The sequence below is a fragment of the Hirundo rustica genome, chromosome 5 (assembly GCF_015227805.2).
Source record: "Hirundo rustica isolate bHirRus1 chromosome 5, bHirRus1.pri.v3, whole genome shotgun sequence".
Lineage (NCBI taxonomy): Eukaryota > Metazoa > Chordata > Aves > Passeriformes > Hirundinidae > Hirundo > Hirundo rustica.
The window spans coordinates 45,373,736-45,383,913 of NC_053454.1; the positions used below are offsets into that span (position 1 = coordinate 45,373,736).

Below are 10,178 nucleotides of genomic sequence, written 5' to 3' on the forward strand. Positions count from 1 at the left end.
GGCTCCTCAGAGAAGGGGCTACGGAAGCCTGGGGTGCAGCTAGTGCTTGCAGGAGTGTTTTAAAATGGGTATCATACAGCTGTGCTGGAGCTATGGCCATGTCAAACTGTGTGGCTGCCCTGCATTGCCTCTGAGGCATCAGGTGCCTGTCATGCACTGTGCTGAAGCCTGTAGAGATGAATCTTTTTACTGCATTTCGACCTAAAAATCTTACCAGCTGCTTTAGCAGAGCTTTTGCAAAGGAAACTTCTAAAAAATTGCTTCCTTATGCCTTCTTCTGGAAACTGAAAGACTAAATGAAACTTCTTGTTAAACCAGGGCATGATAAATGCCCTTCCAAATAAATACATATTCTGTCTTCAGCTTTCCACATCTGTCTGACAGGACTCAACATCAGATGCTCGTTAACGTATGTGGCAACATGTAAGATGTTAAGCATCTGCAAAATCTTCTGATCAATTTTGTAATGTCTGAAAAGTTAGACATAGCTTGCAGGGAATTTCCACTGAAAAGAAACAAAATTTGGAGGGCATCCCAAGTTAAGTCATTCAATATTTGTTTGCCAGTGCACTGGATGGTATTATAAGATGCCAAGATAAATTCAAATTAACATGAAAAATATGCAGTCATATTGGTTGTGGGTTTACATAAGTTGCTGGCACATTATGTTAAGAATTCTCAGATAAATAGTTGCCAGGAAAACAAAGTTCAAACAAAAAAATAATTATATACAATAGACTTGAACAAGAGGCACAGAAGAATGAAATTTTTCTTTGGTGAAATTTTCTTCAACAAAGCACTGAAATATGGAGATATATTCACGGACTGTTCCAAAGTAATTAAACTCAAATTCCTTATTTAAAATTAAGAAAATTGGAGCCAAGACAAAAATAGAAAACATTATGAACTTCAAAACAAAAAACAACACATACAAATTTTTTTAAAATAGAAAAATATTGCAATTAATATTTCTGTACCAAAATAATTCCTTTATGGTAAAGCTTTCTAGATGTCTTAGGTACCTTTGGAGACTGGGGGTTGAAAAATAATTTTAAAAAGGGCTATTGAAAGGTAAAGAGTAAAATTTTGAAAAACATACTATTTTGCGTCAACATGATTCTTGCATTTATAAAAATGAAAATTCAGATTTTTTATATTTTATAGTATAATATTTACACTTAAAAACATTTTTACTAGTTTCATAGTTTTTATTAATGTAGTCACATAATTGAAACCACAGTCTAGCAAAGAAAGACTGAACAAGATCAAATAGTTGGCAGCTGAGACTAGGCAAACTTAGAAGCAGAACTAATGTTCAGTGTTTTCTCAGTGAGGCTAATTTACCTTTCAGATACTTCATGTAGCTGTGCAGTACATTTTTCATCACAATATTTTTTTTTTTTTAAATTTAAATAAGATTGTTGTCCTTTTAAAAAGCTGTTTAAATGCTTCTGTGTTCCTTGGCTGAACTACTTTATTCTTCATGGGGTACGCCCTTTCAGTTGATTGTCCCACCTGGTTTAATTGTTTCCTGAGACTTTAGATAATCACACATCCCTTTGAGCTTCTGCTTCATTAATCTAAGAGCATTTTTGGATTCACTAATTACAGGGTTCTGAAAATTCAGGCTTGGATTCCGTGGGCAGTACATGTCTGCTGTTAAAAATATCTGGGTATAGATTTTCTGTGCTTGCTTTTGAGTTACTTCCCTTACGATCTGTGATCTGAATGAAACTGAGTGAGATTTTCTTAGCTTTGATTCTGAACTGAATTTTCAAACACAACAGAACCTGCTGAAGTGTTACAGAAATGTGTTTGATTTTCAGATCAATCAAAATGCCTTAAAGGGCTTTCTGTCCTCCTTCAGTCTTACATGTTTCTTGGTTTTCTTGGAACTGCACTATCCTAGAATTTACTAATTAAAGACTGGCTTGGCTATGTGATATTTTTAATGTTAGCAGCTTCATTCCCATAATATCTAAGAAAATATCTTGTATTGCACATCTGCATTCCTCAGAAATACATCTAATTCCATGTGGAGGGATGAGATGTCAAAGCCATACTTTCTTTCTTCCCCACTTTGGTAGTTTGTAGTTTTTCTTTCTCCATACGCTCATTTTTTCACTCTTAAGACCATACCCCACCCCGAGATGGATGCTAAAATACTGATAAGCCCTGTGCACTGCAGAAGGTGCTGGTTTTCAAGCCAGTAAATGTGAAAGAGGTTACAACATGATGAAATCTATTACCTAAAAGTGAAAAGATTCTGCTGCTGGTAATAGAAAGTCATGGGGTCGCAGAGCATGCACAGCTTTATTGTTTCTGTTGAACAACATCTTTATTCTGGGCTTTTAGACAGAAATTGTCGAAGGCAATGAGTTCATGTTCTACCAGATTTTCGCTCAGGAATTATTCTTCTTGAAGATGAGGCTAGAAAGGTGTGATCATAGAATGCAGTTCAGTTCCTCATACCGTTAAGACTCTTATATTAGACCAAACTATTCCATGACAATTAAAATTTCTTTTAGACAAATGGCTGCTTAGGTGGATACTGTACAAGCCATGAAAAAGCACTCACAAAAGGGAAACAAAGACTTTTAAAGAGGGCAAAAGCCTAGCACTGTTCTTGGCATATTACAGTCAATTGTAGTGGATTCTCATGGCTTTATTCAATTTCTCATTTTGCCTTGCAAGGCATATTTTTCCTCCAAGAGAGGATGACCCATGAAAGGGCTTCGCTTGACCTACTCTAATCCCCACCACAACAATTTCAATACTTAATAAAATTACTCTTCCAAATAGTTGGAATGACTGCTTTATTGTTTTATAGTCTTGGATTACGACCTGGATAGTCTTAATCTTAGAATCAAAACCATGCTTTGTAATGAGAGGAAATATCAGGATAAGCTTCATTAACCGTAGGCGAGCAGCTAAGAATACAAACATCCAGGAGCACGTCCAGTGAAACTCTTTCTTGCCTACAGCTGGAGCTGAGAACGGGAAGGCTGTGTGTTTTTGGAGACACTGAATATACAGTGAAGGAAAATAATAAATTCACACCACAATTTATATTTTAAGCCACATAATATTGTGTCCCTTCTCTGGGGACAATTATACTGTGGATTTTCACATCTGACTAGATAGTGGAGAGGAAGGGAAGCTTAAAAAGGGGATTCTGTTTTATTTACTCTTCTTTACACTTCTCTGTCATCAACTAAGTAATTAAAACTCCTTAGCAATTTTTCCTCTAATATCAGAGTCGCAGTTTCTGTTACTTAGATTCTGCCAATCCCAAAAATATATTTTCATATGAAGTTTTCCAGATATTTCTTCTAAAAATTATGTCAAAACCTTGAAACATGATTATGTATCGAAACTTTGGGGTACTGAGATTAGGCTGAAGGTGCACAATGGCCACCAGTGGCATTGCTGTGGGGATGGCAGCAGAGATGTTCCAGTTATGTACCAGCTGTGAATCTGCGTTCTGTGCAGCCAAGCAGGAACTTGCTGGAATACTTTGAAGCAATAGTTCACATTCATTTAGCTTATATCAACAGTATAATTTCTACCTATGTGTAATGTATATGCCCATAATGATTTGTTTACAATGAAGTTATGAAGAGGCACCATGAAGAGACACAATGGGAAATAGCTGTGTGGAGATGACAGGCCTTACCCATACAATCCTTCAGCTCTCATCTGTGTTCAAGTTCAAGGAATGCATCTCAATTAGTTTCATGTCATACTTTTCTAAAGAATGTTTTCCCTGTAGACAGCTGCTGCTCAAAATAACCAAAAGATAAGAAGCTGTGCAAACATTTCCTGTTACAGTTTCTTTTTCCCCCAAAGTCTTTAATATTTGAAAACCTTGCTTTGAAAAACTAAAAAACTAAAAAACAAACTAAAGCTACAAACTCCCTTGGAACTTGGATTGTAAGTATGTGGAATATCTAATCATAAAATTAAGGACTGTGTAAATCCCTAAATATCTCTTAATTATTATTTGATGACCAAAACTAAAAGAGAATCTGGATGTCTAATCTATTATGTTTCCACCTTGAAATTCTGTGAAGGGAGAAATATGCCGTGTCTCTAACCACTCCTCCTGCTGGGCAGCATCCTGTGTTAGAGAGATGGGACAAAGACTACTGGATGAGATGATTATCCTCCGTATCACCCTCATCTAATGTTTTGCAAGTTATCAAATCTAGGTATTTAAGCACCGGTTTGGCCCTTATCCTAGGTCTTCCTAGAGAGGAGGAGAGACTAAATATGTGCTGAACTGACTGTCTGCCTCCCATTGTGATTAAAAAGAGATAACTGCCAGAGTCCATTTTCCACTATGGTTTTAAAACCATTGAATTCACTGGAATCACTCCGGATTATGCATGCCATCCTTGGGAGTAGAAAATGACCTTATGCCCCTTTTCTTTCCACCAAAAAGATCCTCTTTTCAACTTTCCTGTGTTGAGCAAGGACAGATTGGCACGTGCTACTACTGCACATTTCCCTCCCAATTACCTGTTTCCTCTCCTCTGTGCGTTTTTGGAACAATGTGTCATGTTCTGAAACCTTACATACCTGAAACATTTGGAAACACTGGGTTCTGGACACATCTGGTTATTAGATTCAAGATGGCTGTCCCTTCTGTGACTAAAACCCTCACAACTGCCAGAGGAAATTCCATTAAATTTTTCCCTTCTGTGTTAAAATTTTGCCTCCAATATTTTACTGCTTAATTTATTAACAAACAAATTTTATAGTAACCATGCAGTAACTGCAGAAGCTTAAATGAAAAATGTTATTTTTAGGACCAGGATGCAAAATCCTCTTCCAGGTGAGAACATACATCCCCCACAGGCAAGTTAAATGGTAGAATTTGCCATCTGCTGCAGTGAATGCTCAGTGACAGGTTATGGCCTTTGGGAAACAGATCTGTAGATGGATAGAAATAATGTTTTTCTGTATACTTTTACTTTGAAAATTCGTGTGTGGCCATATGAAAGCAAATACGCTTTCTTGTAAAGTAATAGCGTGAACAGCTTGAGAAACCTGTTGTTTGACTCCAGCCTACTGATGTTTGACATCAAACTGGCACACAGAAGGGCTCTTAGTACATGCCTCGTCTTCTGTTCTTAGGAATTAGCAGAACAGTGTCTTTAGAAATGTCCTGACTCTCCTTTACTTGCTGAGAATAACATTTTTCCCATGCCAGCAGAGTGTAAATGAGGGGCTGACTGCTAACTTAAATGCTGAGTAGCCTTGATAGAGCTAGCAAACAAATTGAGGCTCATCAATTTTATGCCATTGAATTCTCTGTGTTATTAGACTTCTGTCAAGAGGAATTATTTTTCCTCTGGAGTTTAAACACCATTGCCACTTCAGATAAAAAAACCCAACCAACTCATTAATTGTCATTAGAAAATGCATCCACTTATATATAATCTCTTCTGTATATAATATTTTTTTCTTCAGTTAACAAAAATTACTTCTCTTTTTGAAAAATAAGGCTGATACTACAACTTGTTATAAAAAGAATTAGCTTCTTTTTACATCTTGCTCTCTGAAGAAACTCATAACTCATTATATAGTAAGCTGGCAATCAGGTAATAATTTGTAAGTGCTTTTATTTCTGGTAAATGGATGAGAAAATAAAGTCCAGTTACAGCAATGGCAGCTTTTACTAACTAGAACCCAAAAAACTAAGGATGTGTCTGAACTAACTTGGATTAATAACTATGCCTGCCTACGACAAGTTGTGAATTTAGGGCTGAAATAAGTTTAAGGATAGGGACAGAATGAGGAAAACAGTCCACAGGAAGGGATGGAAGAGGTGTATTAGAATCTGTCACTACTTCTGTGTCTGTAGATTATTACAGACTTTAATACTGAAGACAGCTGAGTTGCTGTCCTGTTGAAGAGAATGGAAATATTTACATGCTCGGTGATTGTACAGTATCAGTATCTTGCTGAATTGATGTTCAACATATTTAGAAAAAAAAAGAATTACTATCACCCTGGAAGTCTATTTACACTTGCTACCTTTTCTCATGGCCTAATGGCCAACAGCTGTACTAACAAGAGACATTATCAGCCCTAATTGTCCTTCACCTCCCCCCCTGCTGGAAGGGACCAATCTTCTGGCTGAGCCAGTGTAGTGTTTCATTTTAAAGGGCATTGGTTAGCTTAAGCAGTGGGGTTTTGCTAACTTGACTCTTTCAGACTGAAATTAATTAGGGTGCTTGCCAACCTCCAACCCTTAGGCCAGCTGCTTGTGGGCTCTGTGTGCGTTCACATCCTGAAGCACAATGTAAGTACTATATGGGGGTCAATAACAAGCAAAAACTGAATTTGATAAAGGATATATTTTGAATAATAATTATAGTGGCAACAAATATAAGTGGGTAATGCAGTGGGCCCCCCCCCCCCCCCCCCAAAAAAAAAAAAAAAAAAGCTAGAGTCTATTAAATGTATTTTTTGTTACTATACCCAGTGCAAAGTATCATGGTAAGACAAGTAAAGTGAGCAAACATGTTAACGAAGAGAACCAGTAATTTAAGCACAAACAGCTAGCAAAAAAAAAGAAGATAAAATCTGGTTTATTTATACATAAATTATTATGCATTAAAATATCGTTATTTATGCATAAAATTATGCCCTTACTGTATTGTTAAAATGGCAAGACACTGAAAAAAACCCGGCTGTGGCCAGCTCTTGTAGCTTGGTATTTGTAACTGGTATTGGGGCTTACAGAGGCTTCCTCAGTTCCATAATGTGGAAGCTGGATTTTTGAAGCAGAGGCCACTTCCTTCTCTGGTAATAGTAATGAACTTTTTTCCTGTTCTTTCTTTCCAGTGAAAGGCCTGTTCCTCTCTTAGGTGCATTGGCAGATGGGGTGAGTGTGAAACCATTTTTTCCTTCTTTTGCACTCAGCATTCACTGCAGCGCACGTAGCCGAGGAAGGAATGAGTAGAAAGTGAGAGTGGTCCGTGGCCTCCTGGAGAACCTGGTGGCTGGGTTCTCTCATGTACTGTGCCAGAGCAATGTGCTCCTTTGTTGCTTTCTCTGTCTCATAACTTGTTAACCTTTGCATTCTGGACCTGGGTCAGTTTGTGTCTTGAAAGAGCTCTTCCAGAAAAATTAATCTAACCATAAACACTGGGGAAAAGTGCTTCAGAGGTCTAGGTCTGGGTGTAAAAGCTCAGATTCTTAAACTGGAGTGAGGCTGGAGTGTTCAAAGTGGTGGGGCGTTGCTTAGCATTCAGGTGTTGCAGCACTTCAAGATGGCCAAGTTCCACTTTTACAAGCACCTAAATGTCTCCTGTTCTTAACCTCTTCTATACCATAAACAGAAAGTCTCGCTCATTTGGTCTTAAGTGGAACTTGATAACCACAATTCAATTTCTTAAACTGATTATTAAACTGATTCTCCTGAATAGTCTAAAAATTATCTTAACACAGTTGCTATGCACATACAACAAGCTGGTTGAAATTAGCAGTCAAGAAGAAATGGAAAAATCCATAGCACTTAAATGTGGTATTTCTCTGTGTTTTAGAATTTGGAAGCCTGATCTCTGCAGCTTTTAATAAAATTCTATAGTATACTTTGGTAGCCTATCCTTCTCAGGCCAAAAAAAAAAAAAAAAATAGGTGGCATTTTTTTTGGTGACCAAAAAGCTTGATTATTTTGTGATGCAGCTTCTACTCAACATGTGCGTTCACAGCTGGGGAGTTCAGCGACCATTACCAAGCAGTGCAGGGAAGGATAGCGCTCAAAGTTGGGATATGTGGCTGCCAACAGCTCACACTGAGTGGTGAGCTGTGGGAAACACTAGTCTCCCAAACTTTCTCAGAACAGGATTGGGAAACAACCTCGTGTGTGCCTGAAGCAGTGACTCGTGGCTTGGGGTGCATGGTAGGAACACCCTGCAACTATGGTGTGGAAGAGTCCTTTGTCTGCACAGAGTGGACTCTGCCTCCCTGCCATCCAAGGGCTTGTCAGTGCAGTTTAGCCACTGTCCTTGTCTCCATAACAGTTTAATTAGTCACTGAAAGTGGCATCAGAAAGACTGGGATTGTTCCCCTCTCCTCCACTCAGTATTGCTCCAGAGCAGGGTAGTTGTGTTGCTCTCAGGGATGAGAGGCTACGTCCCCTTCAAGGGAGGACTACTGCATTCAAATCACCTGCTGCTGCATGAGAACTGTTGAAATTCCTAATACTTTTGGTGGATGTACCTGACAAAGACACTGAGGTTCAGCAAGTGGCTGCCTCTGGAATAGTGCTTTTTTAAAATGGTGCTGAATCTCTCATTAACACCAGTCGTGGGTTTCTTGGGATTGAGTAGCCTAGAGGAAATCTGTTCTGCTTCAAGATAAAATGCATTGAGGAAATCCAGCTAAGGGGAAAATTCAGGTTCTTTATGTGATGTAAACCCTGGGAAACAGAATTACAATATATACTGCATACACTAGATGGCAATGTAATACCTTCATAAAGTGGTTACCCCCAAATTCAATAAAAACGTACTTTCAGGGCGGTATTACAAGATCTTTCAAAGTAATAGCTTTACTTTATCTCTTTTATGGTTAGCAAATATTCTAACAAGGAATAAAACACAGGACCAGCTTGGATCAGTAAAAGACCACTGAATTAGTGTCTTGCTTGTTCTCATTTGTTTAATACTTTCCAGAAAAGTGCATTTATTTGTGACAGAGCTTAATAATTATTTCAGAATGTAAACTCTGTTAGTATGTAGTTTAACCTTTCTAAGGTCTTGCATCGCCTATCCCGGTTTGACCCTAGCTCAAATAGCTTTGGAACATCCTTCCCGTATATTCCCTTTAGAATACTTTAGACACTGCAGATGTTCCCTGTTCATTTCCTCTTTTTTTTTTTTTTTTTTTTTTTTTTTTTTTTTTTTTTTTTTTTTTTCCTGTCCCATGAGCAAAAGCCTGTGTAATAGCCTGATAATGTTTCTGGGACATGAGGAAGTTCTCCTGTATGTAGATCTCAGGTTCACCTCTTTCTCAGACTTTGCTGTGCCTTTCTGGATTTTGCTCAGGTGTGGATAAACCTGTGATAGTACTTGTTTTAGCATTTACTGCACTATAACTTTTCATGTATTTAGGTGATTGCCTCATTCATCTAAAACCAGTGCTGAATATTCAGTAAAGGTTTTGTACTATAAGGAGAAGCTTTTTCTCAATTGTTTGTGGGTTGGTTTGTTTGTTTTTCAATTGTTACTATTTACTCATTTCATATACCATTTAAATTGATTCTTTGATTCATCTAGTTGATTCTTTTGTAGCACCCCTGTCATTAAGAATCAAACAGGGACATAGTGTTGCAGATTGTTTTTGAATGATAAAAGAAAAAGTTAACATTGCAATTCTAAAATGTTGAGCTTTTAATCTAAATTTAGATTCAATTCATCCCCTTTGTAGCTAGCTTTGTTGAGCAACCATGATTAAAGATTTCTTAGTGAAATTCTTGATGTTATTTTCAGTCAATGAAATATTAGTGGGACACACCAGGTGGTTTTCTTCAGTATTTGTGGTGTCTGTGCTTGAAGAGCTGCAGTAACAGAAGGCAACTATCAGTAATCCCATATGACCCTCAAGAATCCACTATGTCAAAGATCAGTCTATATCCTAAGTAGCTGCTCAACTTTGTTTTTCAGGTTTTCATTTTCTATCTCTCCATTAATTCTTCTAGTATTTCCCCCCTTGATTCTCTCTCTCTATTTATTATTTTCATTCTCTCCACCCATTTGCTTTTTTTAGTTACCTTTTGATTCCTCCTGTCTCACTCTACAGAACATGGAGAGAATGGGAATGTATATATTGGCTTAAAGGGAATGAACAGAAATATTTATTTATTTATTTTAAAGATTGTGATGGCTTTGTTTGGTATTATTATTTCTTTATGCCTATGCTTTGACCCTGTCACACGTTCAATTGATTGCTTGTTTTTTTTCAATGGAGCAGATGAATGTAAACATACACATTAAAATACAGAAATGTCCAACACTGCATTTCATTCATGACTAATCGTTGTCTTGTATTTATCCCGACTGTACCTGTTATACCATCGAACAATGGCTTGGGTTGGAAAGGGCCTTAAAGATCATCTAATTCCAACCCTCCTCCTGTGGACAGGGACACCTTCTGCTGGACCA

The 10,178-nt window shown here is 37.6% G+C and overlaps 1 long non-coding RNA gene across 1 annotated transcript; it reads left to right on the forward strand.

The window, feature by feature from the left end:
- Positions 1–6,182: 6,182 nt before the first annotated feature.
- LOC120753255 (uncharacterized) lies at positions 6,183–9,673 on the forward strand. The gene is made up of 3 exons (XR_005701033.1): positions 6,183–6,310; positions 6,856–6,895; positions 9,507–9,673. It is a non-coding gene; the product is annotated as an uncharacterized LOC120753255 (long non-coding RNA).
- Positions 9,674–10,178: the final 505 nt, after the last annotated feature.